A 14,734-nucleotide genomic window follows, 5' to 3' on the forward strand; every position below is an offset into this window, starting at 1 on the left:
GGCCCAATACACAGCTCTATGGGCCGCTCACATTAGCCCAATACACAATAATATGGGCCGCACGCATGGGCCTACTATACATCACTATGGGCCGCATCACATGGGCCCAATACACAACACTATGAGCAACTCACATGGGCCTAATACACATCACTATGGGCCACTCACATGGGCCCAATACACAACACTATGGGCCGCTCACATGGGCCCAATACACATCACTATGGGCCGCTCACATGGGCCCAATACACAACACTATGGGCTGCTTACATGGGCCAAGTAGGCAGCATCAATGGGCCGCGTCAATAGGTTGCACCAATGGGCCCCATATACAACAAGTGGGCTGCATCAATGGGCCACACCAATAGGCCATATATCTACTACAAAAGGCCACAAGTGGGAGCTTGGATTGCACCTAAAATCATTTCAACAGTGGCAGGTGCAACATGTGTATCATTATACATTATCATTCTATGGGGCACATGCTCATTCATGATGATTAGCACTGTCCAAACATTGTCCAGCACCGTCCAGCACAATCTGGATGGTGTGGATTACAAAACATACATCATGGTGGGTCTTTCAACAAACATACATCACGGTGGGTTTCCACAGAACTTGCTGACGTCATAAGCAGCAGGTGGGTCCCACTGTCTAGACAGTGGACAGTGAGGATAACCACATTAAGGTAGGCCTCACCTCCAAATGGATGGTGAGGGTACAATACTTACATCATGTGGCCCGTGGCCCTTGCTAACGTCAATACAATTGCTATATTGTTACTATAAGGAACGCTAGCCAATCAGCTTCCTTAAGTGAGTCCCACGTAGGGCCCACCATATTATAATATATTGTATTATATTATAATATTAATTTATATTATATATTTATTTATTACTATTAATATTATATTTTTTTGAAAGAATTCCATTGTCCTTGCCCTGGATGCTGGATGGTTGGTGTGAATAAGATCCACACATCAGGTGGGCCCCACATGCATGGACATTGTAGATCATAACACATCAAGTCAAGGTGGGCCTCACATGCTTACTGGTGTGGACAGTTGGGAGAGCACACATACAACAGGGATTCCACAGCTGCTGGACCTTCCAGCAATGTCCCATTGATTTGGACGGCTGGATGAGACGCATGCATCTGGTGGGTCCGCTGGACCTGGACGAAATGGATGGACGGTGTGGGTATATAGTGCATACGTCACTATGGGGGTCATGTCCCACTGCAGCAACATTGCTGCTGGACGGTTTGGATTATAACACATATCTCATGATCAAACCAACAGAACTTACTGCATTGATACAACAGCTGTTTGTTGCTCGTCCAATCAAATGGACGAAGTGGATAAAGAATAAATACATCAAGGTGGGTCCCATCCCACACATGCAGCACGTGTGGGGTGAGCCCCACACATTGCAATGGATGGACGGCCTGGCTACAGGTACATCACAGTGGCCCTACACCACCCATCTAAATGGACAGTGTGGATTAATATCAAGGTGGGCCACAAAGGGGGAGAGAGAGAGAGAGAGAGAGAGAGAGAGAGAGAGAGAGAGCTAGAAACATGAGAAGGGGAGGGACCCCGCCACTATGGACCTCCCTATACAATGCATATATCAAGATGGGTCCTACCATATGTGGGCCCTCAAATCATAAAATCCAAACAAAAATCACCCACCTTTGATCTTCTTAGGCTCCTCATCTTTAGCTCCAAAGGGACGAGGTTTAAGTGTTGAGATGAAGCTTGGATGGTGGAGATGGGAAGTAGGAAGGTGGGCCACATAAGCTCTATCCATGGAGCTTAGAGCTTGGATATGGGTTGCTTGCTTGAAAAATGGAGAAAATGAGAGAGATAAGAGAGATGAGAGATGTGAGTGATGGGTGAGTGATGGATGTACTTGATAGGGGATGGGTTGTAACAGAGAGAGTTGACTTTGGGGTTGCTTGGGGATGGGGTATGAGGTGATGTGTACTTGACATGAGATGTGACTAATGGGATTGATTTGAAAGCTCTCTTGAGTTTTGCAACTGCGCGGCATTTTTCCTTGAACTGAACGCCGGCCCACATCTCCTTGCCTGGGTATCGTCTCGGCACGCGAGACGCGGTGTTAGAACCACGGCGACAGTGCGGTCGCAATGGTATAAGTCTCGGGTCAAGCCAACTCTGGAACATAGGATACAACTTAGGATCGCGCACAACTACTACCTACGTGTCGCAGGTTGCCGGAATTCAACCGGGGGGACCACGGAAGCCTACGGAATGGTACAGGATAAGATAAAGGCCTCACACCTCATTTTTGGTCTCATGCCGTAAGATGATCTTTAAAAATAGATGGACGACATGGATTAAACACATACATCATGGTGGGGCCCACTGTTTACTCCCCAAGTATAGGGTTGTGATGTAGTAATAAACTCGGTAAGACCGAGGTCGAATCCACAGGGACTGATACCTGTACGTTATCTGAAACCAAGTAGAACTAGAACTAGATTTAAGATGCGATCTAAACCAAATAGAATTTAAGAAATAATTGTGGAATAATTATCTAAAACTTTAAGGAATTCAGAGGAAGGAAACTAGGGATTCAGAGGATCCACCTGTAGAGATCAGGGAGAAATTATGCCTGCTTCAAAAATCATGGAATTTAACTAGACTTCCTTTGATATAGTTTTCAAAAGGTGAAGGGTATATGAATTAGAATGGATTCCATCATCTAACCATGCCCAGGAGACAAAGCAAACAATAGGATTAAACTAATTACCAACCAATCAACAATGTATGAGGATCAGGAAGGGTATTGTCATCCTACCATGCCCATGGAGCAATGATGAACAACAGGGCTTCCTGACTTCATAAACATAAAAAGGGGAAGAAAATATTCAAAGCCATTGCAAACCCATTGTAATTTTAGTCACAACAGACCATAAAAGACTAAAAAAATATTCCTTTAATAATCAACTAAATCAAATTCAGTTTATGATTTAAAGGCACAAAGTAGAATCTCCCATCTCGCTACAGGCTTCACCTCTTAGCCCTAGCTAAGGGGTTTAGCCACACATAGGCATGATGTGGCTGAACTTAGAAATAAAAAGAGAAAGAATAGAAGGAGAACCAGGTCTCTCTCTCAGTTCATGTGCCACGTTACAGCAGAAGAAAAATAACTGCTTTTGCTCCCTCCTGCTCCTTCACGTTTTCGCCCTAACCAAGCCACGTTTCTAGTTCCAGCCAACCTCCACACGCTGATCTCCTCTTTCTTCAAAGCCAAGACCGCCAATAGCTTGAATCCCTCCCTGATGTGCAGCCCTGTCCTTCAAAAGAGTCTCCACGCTTAATGCACGTCCCTCTATCTCTCTTTCTCCTCACGTCTCGGCCCCCTCCTTCTTTCTTTCTTTCCTTTTCTTATAGGTAAGCAGGCCCTGGAGAGGTGTGCTGCCGTCCGTCCTGGAGTCGGAGTTGGTTTCTCTTCCATTTACGCAGCTGAATTTGTATGCGCAGAAAAAGCGCAAAACAAACTGTGTTTGGAGCGTATTTCCGGCCTGATATCGACCTACCTATCAATTCTGAAAGCTTGGCTAGGGTATTGGCCTCCCTGTGTCTCTTCTGGACGGTCCGGATCACATATTCGACCACGAGCGTGATCGCACAACGGCCTAATAGCGGCCGGCTTTCTCAGACGCAGGCCTGCGAATTTCTTGCGCTGTGAAGTGCAGTGGGCCCATGATCGGTGTCGGAGGATAAATCTACGCTGTCCATTAATCTCCCCTCGAAAAACCGGTTGGGAATAGTCAGTTTTGGGCTGGTTTCGGTGTGGCCCACCGAATTTTCTCCCTACCGTCCGTCCTGCGTTTGGACTGTTAAATCTGATCCACGTTTTTTTCAGGAAAAACCCCACCTAGGTCTTGGTGATATGGGCCGTAGAATTCTTATGGACGGTCTAGATTGGACCGCGCGTAATGAATGACGTAGGGCCTCTTATCTTTGCTCTGGCCTAGGACCGCCCCAAGCGCATAATCAGAAGCGTCGCACATAAGCTCAAAAGGAAGGTTCCAGTCGAGTGGCTGCATGATAGGAGCAGTGGTTAACATGCCCTTAAGCTTGGTGAAAGCTTCCTGGCATTGCTCAGTCCACTTGTACGGAGCATCCTTTTGAAGAAGATTACATAAAGGACGAGAGAGGAAACTAAAGTCCTTTATGAATCGTCTGTAAAATCCTGCGTGTCCTAAGAAGGATCGCACGTCTCTGATGTTCTTGGGTGGAGGTAGGTTAGAGATAAGATCGATTTTTGTCTTATCTACCTCGATTCCCTTGGACGAGATGATATGCCCAAGGACAATTCCCTTCTGAACCATGAAATGGCACTTCTCCCAATTAAGTACCAAGTTCTTTTCTTCACATCTTTTCAGCACACATTTAAGACTTTCTAAGCACTTGCTGAAAGATGGACCGTAAACAGAGAAATCGTCCATGAAGACCTCTAGATATTGCCCCACCATATCAGAAAAGATACTAAGCATACATCGCTGAAAGGTGGCAGGGGCATTACATAGTCCGAATGGCATCCTCCGATAGGCAAAGGTGTCATAGGGACATGTAAATGTGGTCTTTTCCTGGTCTTCAGGGGGCTATCTCTATCTGGTTGTAGCCCGAATACCCGTCAAGGAAACTGTAATAGGAATGACCAGCTAACCTTTCCAGGATCTGATCAATGAATGGTAAAGGAAAGTGGTCTTTCCTCGTGACGGTATTCAACTTCCTGTAGTCAATGCACATTCTCTAACCAGTAGTGACTCTAGTTGGCACGAGTTCATTATTGGCATTTGCTACGATGGTGATTCCGGACTTCTTAGGGACCACTTGAGTTGGACTCACCCATTGACTATCAGATATAGGATATATGATACCTACGTCCAATAGTTTAAGAACCTCGGCCTTAACCACTTCCTTCATGTTTGGATTTAGTCTACGTTGTGGTTGCCGAGCGGTTTTTGCATTATCCTCAAGATATATGCGGTGAGTACAAATCGAGGGATCGATTCCCTTGAGGTCCGCTATCGTCCATCCCAGGGCTCCTTTATGTTCAATGAGAGTAGAAATGAACATACTCTCTTGTTCTTTCTCCAGGTGGGCAGAGATCACCACCGGGTATGTCTCATCTTGACTTAAATAGGCATATTTCAAATCAGAGGGCAAAGGTTTTAGGTCAAGCTTCGGCGGCTTGAGGTTAGACGGTAGAGGCACTACATTGGTTTGTGGCAATTCTTCAAATTATGGCCTCCACCGGTTAACTTCAAGTACCGGTGCAGTATCAAGCAAGGCACACGTCTTCCTAATCATGTCATCATCAAAATCATGGGAGTGGGCCGGGCACGTCTCCAGATGGTCGAAGGATAAGGTCAGCAGTGTCGTATCTTCCACGAAAGAGTCAATCATGTTAATGTTGTGGAAATCGTCATCATCCTCTGAGTTGCTGCCATTATTGAAAAAAATGTTTGACTCCAATGTCAAATTTTCAAAAGACATAGTCATGACACCATTCCTGCAATTGATAATTGCATTTGACGTGGCAAGGAATGGGCGACCAAGAATGACGGGGATCTGAGTGCTTATGTTATTGATGGGTTCGGTGTCCAGGATGATAAAATCTACAGGGTAGTAAAATCTATCCACTTGGACCAACACATCCTCGATTATCCCTCTTGGTACACGAACAGAGCGATCAGCAAGTTGTAGTGTGGTTAGGGTGGGTTTTAATTCACCCAAACCTAACTGTTTGTATACCGAGTAGGGAATCAGATTGACGCTCGCTCCTAAGTCAAGAAGTGCGTGATCAATTCGATGGTTCCCGATTACACATGATATGGTTGGGCTACCGGGATCCTTGAATTTCTGTGACACGTCTTGCTTCAGGATGGCACTCACTTTCTCAGTCAAGAAGATTTTCTTTTGAATAATTTTCCGTCTTTTGGTCATGCATAAGTCTTTCTAAAATTTGGCATATGAAGGAATCTGTTTCACGACATCAAGTAGAGGAATGTTGACTTTCACTTGTTTCAACACCTCTAGGATATCCTGAGAGTTAGAAAGAGTTTTTGGTGAAACCAACCGTTGGGGGAACGGAGCAACTGGCTTCTCTAGAAGTTCCGGTTCTAATTTTTGTGGGGCATCACTAGTTCCATCATTGTTGTCCTCTTCTGGTTCTTGAGGTTTTTTGGGTCTAACCGGAAGAGTTTTATTAATGATCTTCCCACTCCTAAGAGTGGTGATGGATTTAGCATGCCCCATCTGATTTGAAGAGCTGGGATCATTAATCTCGTACTGCGGTTTAGGATTGGGGAGAGGTTGTGCAGGAAGCATCCCCTTGTCTATAACCGTCATACGAGAATCTATCTTTTGCATAAAATCTGTAATTCCCCGCATTGCCTAAGCCAGCTCTTGTATGGGATTTTGAACCGGTTCCTCTTGAGGTTTCACTTGATTTGGATTTTGATTGAAGAAACCTGGAGGGGTCGCCGTTTGTCCATTCCTCCAACTAAAGTTTGGATGATTTTTCCAGCCAAGATTGTATGTATTGGAGTTAGGTCCAGTAAAAGGTCTTTGATAGTTGTTTACGGCATTGGCTTGTTCATTCAACACTCCTCGAAAGGCGGGTATTGTAGGACAGTTTTCAGTTGTGTGAATGTTGCAATCACAGATGCCGCAAACAATTTCATTGACCTTATCCTTCTTTCCTTCCATGGCCTCAACTTTCCTTATGAGCGTAATCACTTTACACTTGAGATCATCCTCTTCTTTCAAAAGATATAATCCACCTTTCTCCTTTAATTGAGTCGGCCTAGACGTGGTGTTCGACTTTGGCTAATAGTCCCAAGATTGTGTTTTTTCAGCCAGACTGTCGAGGTAGTCCCATACCTCGTCGATATCTTTATTAATGAACTCTCCATTACATATTGTCTTGACCGTTTGGCGCATGGAAGATGTCAGTCCATCATAGAAAAAATTTGTAATGCGCCACATTTCAAATCCGTGTTGTGGGCATGAACTGACCAAATCTTTGAACCTTTCCCAACATTGGAAGAATGTTTCATCTTCCTTTTGGGCAAAGTTTATGATTGCTTTTCTGAGGGTAATCGTTTTATGATGTGGGAAGAATTTTTTTATGAATTCCCTCTGCATGTCATTCCATGTGCCAATGGATCTAGGACACAGTGAATGTAACCACATCTTAGCTTTCTCTTTTAAGGAAAAAGGAAAGAGTTTCAACCTAATTGTATCCTCAGATACATTAGGAAAACATAATGTAGCTATAATCTCATCGAACTCTTTCAAATGTAAATATGGACTTTCAGATTCAAGTCCATGGAATTTGGGAAGGAGTTGGATAACTCCTGGCTTGATGTCCATTTGTCCTGTGTTTTCAGGAAAAATCATGCATGAGAGCGTACTCACTCCCGCCGGTTGTAGATAATCTCGTAAAGTACGAGGCGGGGGTGCCTGTTGCACCTCATTTTCATCTTGGGTATCCTCCACCCTGGGTGGAAGTAGAGGAGGTTGGTCTTCAGCCATAACTTCAGTTAACTCAGGGGATTTCGAGCGGTGTCTAGTCCTGCGATGGATAGTTAACCCCTCAACCAATCCTCCTTCAGTCAAGAGACGCCGAGTGTTGTAACGGGCCCACTTGGGCATGAAACACTCGCAGCCCTCAATCAAATTCGAACGAAAAGAAAATCTAGAAAGAAGGAGAGAAAGAGAGTTGGAAAGAAATTACCAAATTGAAGCCCCTAAGTTAAGGACCTGCAAAATAAAACAAAATAAGTTAGATTCTAAAAAGAGAAGAACAATCCTTTAAAAGAAAGATAGAAGTGAACTAGCTTCTAAAAGAAAGAATTCCTAAAAGAAAGTGGAAATTTCTAAAATAAATTAGGCAAGTCCTAAACTAGAAAGTAAATTACTAAAAAAGAATTGAAAAATAGAAAGTAGGGAAGGAGCTTACCGAATTAGAAATTTCTATCTTAAAGGCCTACAAAATAGGAAGGTTAGTTTCTAAACTAAAATTCTACAATTAGAAAGTAACTAAAAATAAAAATAGAAAGTTAATTTCTTAAAAAGGGAATAACTAACCAAGTTTCTAAAAACAAAAGAAGAAGATTTCTAAAATTAAACTACTTCCTACAAATAGGAAAATACTAGAATTAGAAAAATTTAAACCTTAACTTTTAAAAGTGGAAAAAGTAGAGAAATTAGGAAGGAATGACCAATTTAGGAACTTATGTCAGGATCCTACAAAACATGGAAACAAGTTAGTTTCTAAAAAAAAAAAAATAATAATAAAATAAAATAAAATAAAAACCTTTAGCCTAAAGTTAGTAAAATCCTAATCCTAACCTAATTCTAAAACTAATTAATTTCATAAAATCGTAACCGTCAGTCCCCGGCAACGGCGCCAAAAACTTGTTCACTCCCCAAGTATAGGGTTGTGATGTAGTAATAAACTCGGTAAGACCGAGGTCGAATCCACAAGGACTGATACCTGTACGTTATCTGAAACCAAGTAGAACTAGAACTAAATTTAAGATGCGATCTAAACCAAATAGAATTTAAGAAATAATTGTGGAATAATTATCTAAAACTTTAAGGAATTCAGAGGAAGGAAACTAGGGATTCAGAGGATCCACTTGTAGAGATCAGGGATAAATTATGCCTGCTTCAGAAATTATGGAATTTAACTAGACTTCCTTTGATATAGTTTTCAAGAGGTGAAGGGTATATGAATTAGAATGGATTCCATCATCTAACCATGCCCAGGAGACAAAGCAAACAATATGATTAAACTAATTACCAACCAATCAACAATGTATGAGGATCAGGAAGGGTATTGTCATCCTACCATGCCCATGGAGCAATGATGAACAACAGGGCTTCCTGACTTCATAAACATAAAAAGGGGAAGAAAATATTCAAAGCCATTGCAAACCCATTGTAATTTCAGTCACAACAGACCATAAAAGACTAGAAAAATATTCCTTTAATAATCAACTAAATCAAATTCAGTTTATGAATTAAAGGCACAAAGTAGAATCTCCCATCTCGCTACAGGCTTCACCTCTTAGCCCTAGCTAAGGGGTTTAGCCACACATAGGCATGATGTGGCTAAACTTAGAAATAAAAAGAGAAAGAATAGAAGGAGAACCAGGTCTCTCTCTCAGCTCATGTGCCACGTTACAGCAGAAGAAAAACAACTGCTTTTGCTCCCTCCTGCTCCTTCACGTTTTCGCCCTAACCAAGCCACGTTTCTGGTTCCAGCCAACCTCCACACGCTGATCTCCTCTTTCTTCAAAGCCAAGACCGCCAACAGCTTGAATCCCTCCCTGATGTGCAGCCCTGTCCTTCAAAAGAGTCTCCACGCTTAATGCACGTCCCCTCTATCTCTCTTTCTCCTCACGTCTCGGCCCCCTCCCTCTATCTTTCTTTCCTTTTCTTATAGGTAAGCAGGCCCTGGAGAGGTGTGCTGCCGTCTGTCCTGGAGTCGGAGTTGGTTTCTCTTCCGTTTACACAGCTGAGTTCGTATGCGCAGAAAAAGCACAAAACAAACTGTGTTTGGAGCGTATTTCCGGCCTGATATCGACCTACCTATCAATTCTGAAAGCTTGGCTAGGGTATTGGCCTCCCTGTGTCTCTTCTGGACGGTCCGGATCACATATTCAACCACGAGCGTGATCGCACAATGGCCCAACAGCGGCCGGCTTTCTCGGACGCAGGCCTGCGAATTTCTTACGCTGTGAAGTGCAGTGGGCCCATGATCGGTGTCGGAGGATAAATCTACGCCGTCCATTAATCTCCCCTTGAAAAACCGGTTGGGAATGGTCAGTTTTGGGCTGGTTTCGGTGTGGCCCACCGAATTTTCTCCCTACCGTCCGTCCTGCGTTTGGACTGTTAAAATCTGATCCACGTTTTTTTCAGGAAAAACCCCACCTAGGTCTTGGTGATATGGGCCGTAGAATTCTTATGGACGGTCCAGATTGGACCGCCGAATCAAGATGGTGGCCCACTGAGATCGCCCGCAACTCCCTGTTGCGAATAGAGAGACGTGCTCCGTTTTCTTTAGAAGTAAGTCGGTCAAAGCCGACTTTGACCGTTCGGTTGGTCCGGTGCACAGCGCGTGTACACTCGCTGTGTACAGCCGTCACGCGGAGTGGGGTCTTTCTTGATGTTTGCGGGAAATCAGATCCGTTCATCCCTTTTCTCATCTCATTTAATGGATAAGGCCCACGTTTGAAGCATATATGAATATCAAGTGGGCCTCAGCTCAGTAATTCATGGGCTGATCTAACCATTGGACCACTTCCATAGGGATCCAACTACTGAAATTTGACGTGTACGGTTTATTTAGGGTCTTCAGGCCATATATGAAGATTCGATCCTGATCAGATGGTGGGAACCCTATGATCTTGCATTCTGGACACTTTTCAGGCCACTTGAGCTTCAATTCCTCGATTTTCTTGGATCCCTGGCGTGCAAATCTGTCGATCTTAGTCTCATAGGGTCCGTCGCTTGCCTTGGTGACTTCAGACTGTTAAATCTATGCCTTTAGTACCCTTTTTCAGTCCAAGCTCGTGAATACGCCCTGCATCAAAACATGATTAAATCAGGCCGTTAAACAATACTTATGTTTGTAAATCCTGGTGATAACTGGCGTCTGATATGCAATATTCGACCCTCAACACCCATGGAGCACCAATCACTAGCCAATGACTGGTGTCAGGGGGAGTAGCCAATCCATTTCCCTTATTTGTGGTGCAGTCCATTTAATCTTTGGATATGATTCATTTTTTGGAAAATTCTCTAAAATGATATCGAAAAATGGATGAACGGTGTGGGTTAATCCCAAATTTTTGGTAAATCCAAAACTCAAGTGGACCATGCCACACGAAACAATGTGCAATAATGATTTCCATCGTTGATACCTTCCTTGGGCCCATTGTAATGTTTATTTGCCATCCAACTTGTTCATAATATCAAAAAGATATGAATGAAGAGAAAACACAAACATCAGCTTGATTCAAACCTTCTATGGCCTCCATGAATTTTTCAATGGTAGAGGTTCAATCACACTATTTCCTGTAGTGTGGTCCACTTGAGCTTTGGGTATGCTTCCTTTTTGTTCTTTAAACCTCAAATTATCTCTTAACATGGATGAACAGAGTGGATAAAATAAATAAATAATGGTGGACCCCATAGAGTTTACTCAGTATGCTAAGGGTAATTAGTAACTCACCTAAATGGAGTGGAGAGGGGTTTCCTTAAAACATTCATAATCATATATTGGGCTTGCCTAAATGTGATTCACATATCCAACCCACTCATTATGTGCGTCCCACTTAGATGAGGGGTCAGACCAACTTTCAGCCGCATCCAAAACTCATGTGGGCCCCACCAAGTGCTTTTATATTTTTTTAGGATGTCTTCACATAGTTTTAGATGGTATGGCCCACCTGAGTTTTGTATATGGATGATTTTTGAGATATCTTATAACCTAAAGGGGACACATTAAAGGCATGGTGTTATTGTTCGACACATATCATAATGGGGCCTACAAAACTTACATCAATTCTTAGGTTCTCACGAGGTCAATGAGTTGGGTCACAATTATGACCAGAATATTTAGCCCATTTTATATGTTTGGTCCATTCACTCTATTTTACTGATCAATATCCTTAATTTGACTAGTTACTCGCCCCGATCAGGCTACATTTTTTTTTTTTCACAGATAAATTTCAATTTCCATTTAAAAATAACATTTTTTTTAAAAAAAAATGTATATTTTTTATGCTTAATTTTTCTCTGAAAACTTTTAACAAAATATAATTTTTATTATAAAATATTTCAAAAAAAAATTAAAATACAAATTCAGAATTTTTATTTTCAAAATCTCAAAAAATTTCTCAAATTAAAAAAAAAAAAATTTCCTCAAAAATTCTAAAATATTGATTTTTTTTTTTCTTCAACAGCATCATTTTGTTTCAACTTTTCAATTTTCTTTTTTAAATGATATATTTTTATTTTAAAAATCTTAATGTTTTTATAAATAACTTTTTCTTTTAATTTCAAATTTTTAACATATTCAATTATTTTTTAAAATCAGAAATTTTTTCAACTTCTTTATTTTTCATTTCAAAGTACTTGTTTTTTGTTGAAGTATCGATTCTTTAATATCATTTAATTTTAAAATTTTCAATTCTTTCTAACTTCTCCATTCTTTTTTAAAAGCATTTTCTTCGAAGTTGTCAAATTTTATCGAACTTCTCAATTTTATTTTACTTTTCAAAATACAAACCCTCATTTTCTTTTTCAAAATATTTTCATTTTTCAACATTTCAAAATTTTCACATTTTTTTAAATATTTTTAATTTTCTTTTTCAGGATATTATTTTTTTCTCGAAATCAAATTCTTTTTTTTTTTATATTTAAATTATCAACTTTATTCAATATTCTTTTTTTTCCCACAATAGATTTTTATTAAATCACGATTTTTATTTTTTCAAAATCACATTTTTTTTCTCAAACATTGTTAAATTTTTTGAACTTCTCAATATTCTTTTTCATGTCATATTACAAATCATTTAAATATTAGTTTTAAGTTTAAAAAAATTAACAATTTCCACTCATTTGATATATATATATATATATATATATATATATATATATATATATATATATATATATATATATATATATATATATATATATATATATGTATATATATTTGCATTCAATCAATTGTTACAAAATAATATTAGATACAATTCTGTACAATTAAACGACTAAAATTCTATTAAAAAACAATTCTTAGACTAGAAAAAAAACATAATTTTCCACCATGTTCTAAAAAAATGAAAAACAATAAATGTTTGAGGCAAAAGCCCTTTTACAACGGACCATGATCCGTTGCAAAAGAAACAAAAAAAAACGTCATATCAATATTTGCGACGGATTTAGCTTGTCGTTAGCGACGGTTTTGGTCCGTCAAAAAACTCCACGACGTTTGTACATGAAACAGATGGGATTGGCGACGGACCTTTTCCATTGGCGACGGATTAAATCCGTCGTTATACTAAGCAATTTTTCCAACGGACAGTCCGTCACAACATCCGTCGTAAATTCACAATTTTGGCAGTGACCACCGGAAACAACATGATCCATTAAAAACATCTTGTGAACTACAAAAGTTTTGGATCAAGCTGATGATTTGTGTAGTCACTTCATCCAAGTCTTTGTTGCTTTATCACCATGTTGGATGGCAAATAAACATTCTGATGACCTTCAAAAAGTTTTTTTTTTTTTCTGTTTCTTTTCATTTTATAGTGCCAATTGCCCTCAACCACTACTATTTCTTGTAGTACGGTTTACATGAAATTTGGATCTATTTCATTGTTTGGAACATCCGTGTAAAATGAGTTGTCAAAAAGGACGGCATTAATACAAGAAACATACATAGTAGTGGGCTTGCGGAAGCCCGTCCTTGGATTGCCTGAACTTTTTGGAGTAGTGACTCTATGGGTGGATCCATGACAGTGGGATCCACTGTGATGTATGTGCCCTATATCTATGCTGTTAATCCATTTTGACAGCTTATTTTAGGGGGAGTGCTAAAAATGAAGCATTTCGAAATGTCAAGTGGAACTCATGACAGTAGGAAATTAACATCGATGGTTGACCATTTAAAACTTCATCCAACTATTTGTGACCTGATCACCAGGTTAGATGGAAAATAAACATTCTGGTGGACCTCAAGAAGCTTTTAATGGTGAATATTGTTTCACCATTGTTTCTTGTGGTGTGGTCCACCTGAAATTTGGATCTACTTTATTTTATTTATTTTTATCATAATTAACCTAAAATGATCTGTCAAAACAGTTGGATGGCATAGATGTAACGCACATACATCATGGTGGCTCCACCAAATTTTTTTGATTAAGTTAATTATTTGTGGACCCTCATGAAGGTCTATTTTATTTTATCTCTTTCACGGTGGTGGCACTCAATCACTAATATTTCTTGTGGTGTGGTTTACTGAAATTTGGATTTATTTCATTGTCAGATCATCTGGGTTAAAATGAGCTGTTAAAATGAACAGACGGCGAGAATATGAGAAACATACATGATGGTAGGTTCCACATAAGCAGCATCCTTGGATTGCTGACCTTTCTAGTGTGCTGGTGTGATAAAGTTCCATGGGCACTATGCTCTCTCTCTCTCTCTCTCTCTCTCTCTCTCTCTCTCTCTCTCTCTCTCTCTCTCTCTCTCTCTCTATATATATATATATATATATATATATATATATATATATATACCATTTTGATAGACATGCCCCAAAATTGAAGTAGATCCGCGGCTCAAGTGGATCAGAAATCGGTGGGGATTGAAAGCTTGTCATTGAAAACTTCATTTAAGTCTGTGTGACCCTATGAACATCGTATGACAAATAAACATCATAAGTGGCCCAAGAAAGATTTCAACTGTGTGCGTCATTGCCTTCCTCGATGCTTTCTGTGGTGTGGTCCACTTGAGCCTTGGATCCACCTCATTTTTGGGCTTGGGGCTTAAAACGATCTGGTAAAATGGATGGATAGTTTGAATATAACACATACATCATGGTGGGGCCCACAGAACTTTGCCACATCAAGTGTGTGAAACACAACGCAATTCTATTGAGGAAAGTAA

The 14,734-nt window shown here is 40.4% G+C and overlaps 1 non-coding gene across 1 annotated transcript; it reads left to right on the forward strand.

Annotated features, from left to right (window-relative positions):
• The first annotated feature begins 7,034 nt into the window (after positions 1 to 7,034).
• On the forward strand, positions 7,035 to 7,141 carry LOC131219849 (small nucleolar RNA R71). The gene has a single exon (XR_009158491.1). It is a non-coding gene; the product is annotated as a small nucleolar RNA R71 (small nucleolar RNA).
• The last annotated feature ends 7,593 nt before the right edge of the window (positions 7,142 to 14,734 follow it).

This window comes from Magnolia sinica, chromosome 11 (genome assembly GCF_029962835.1).
Source record: "Magnolia sinica isolate HGM2019 chromosome 11, MsV1, whole genome shotgun sequence".
NCBI lineage: Eukaryota > Viridiplantae > Streptophyta > Magnoliopsida > Magnoliales > Magnoliaceae > Magnolia > Magnolia sinica.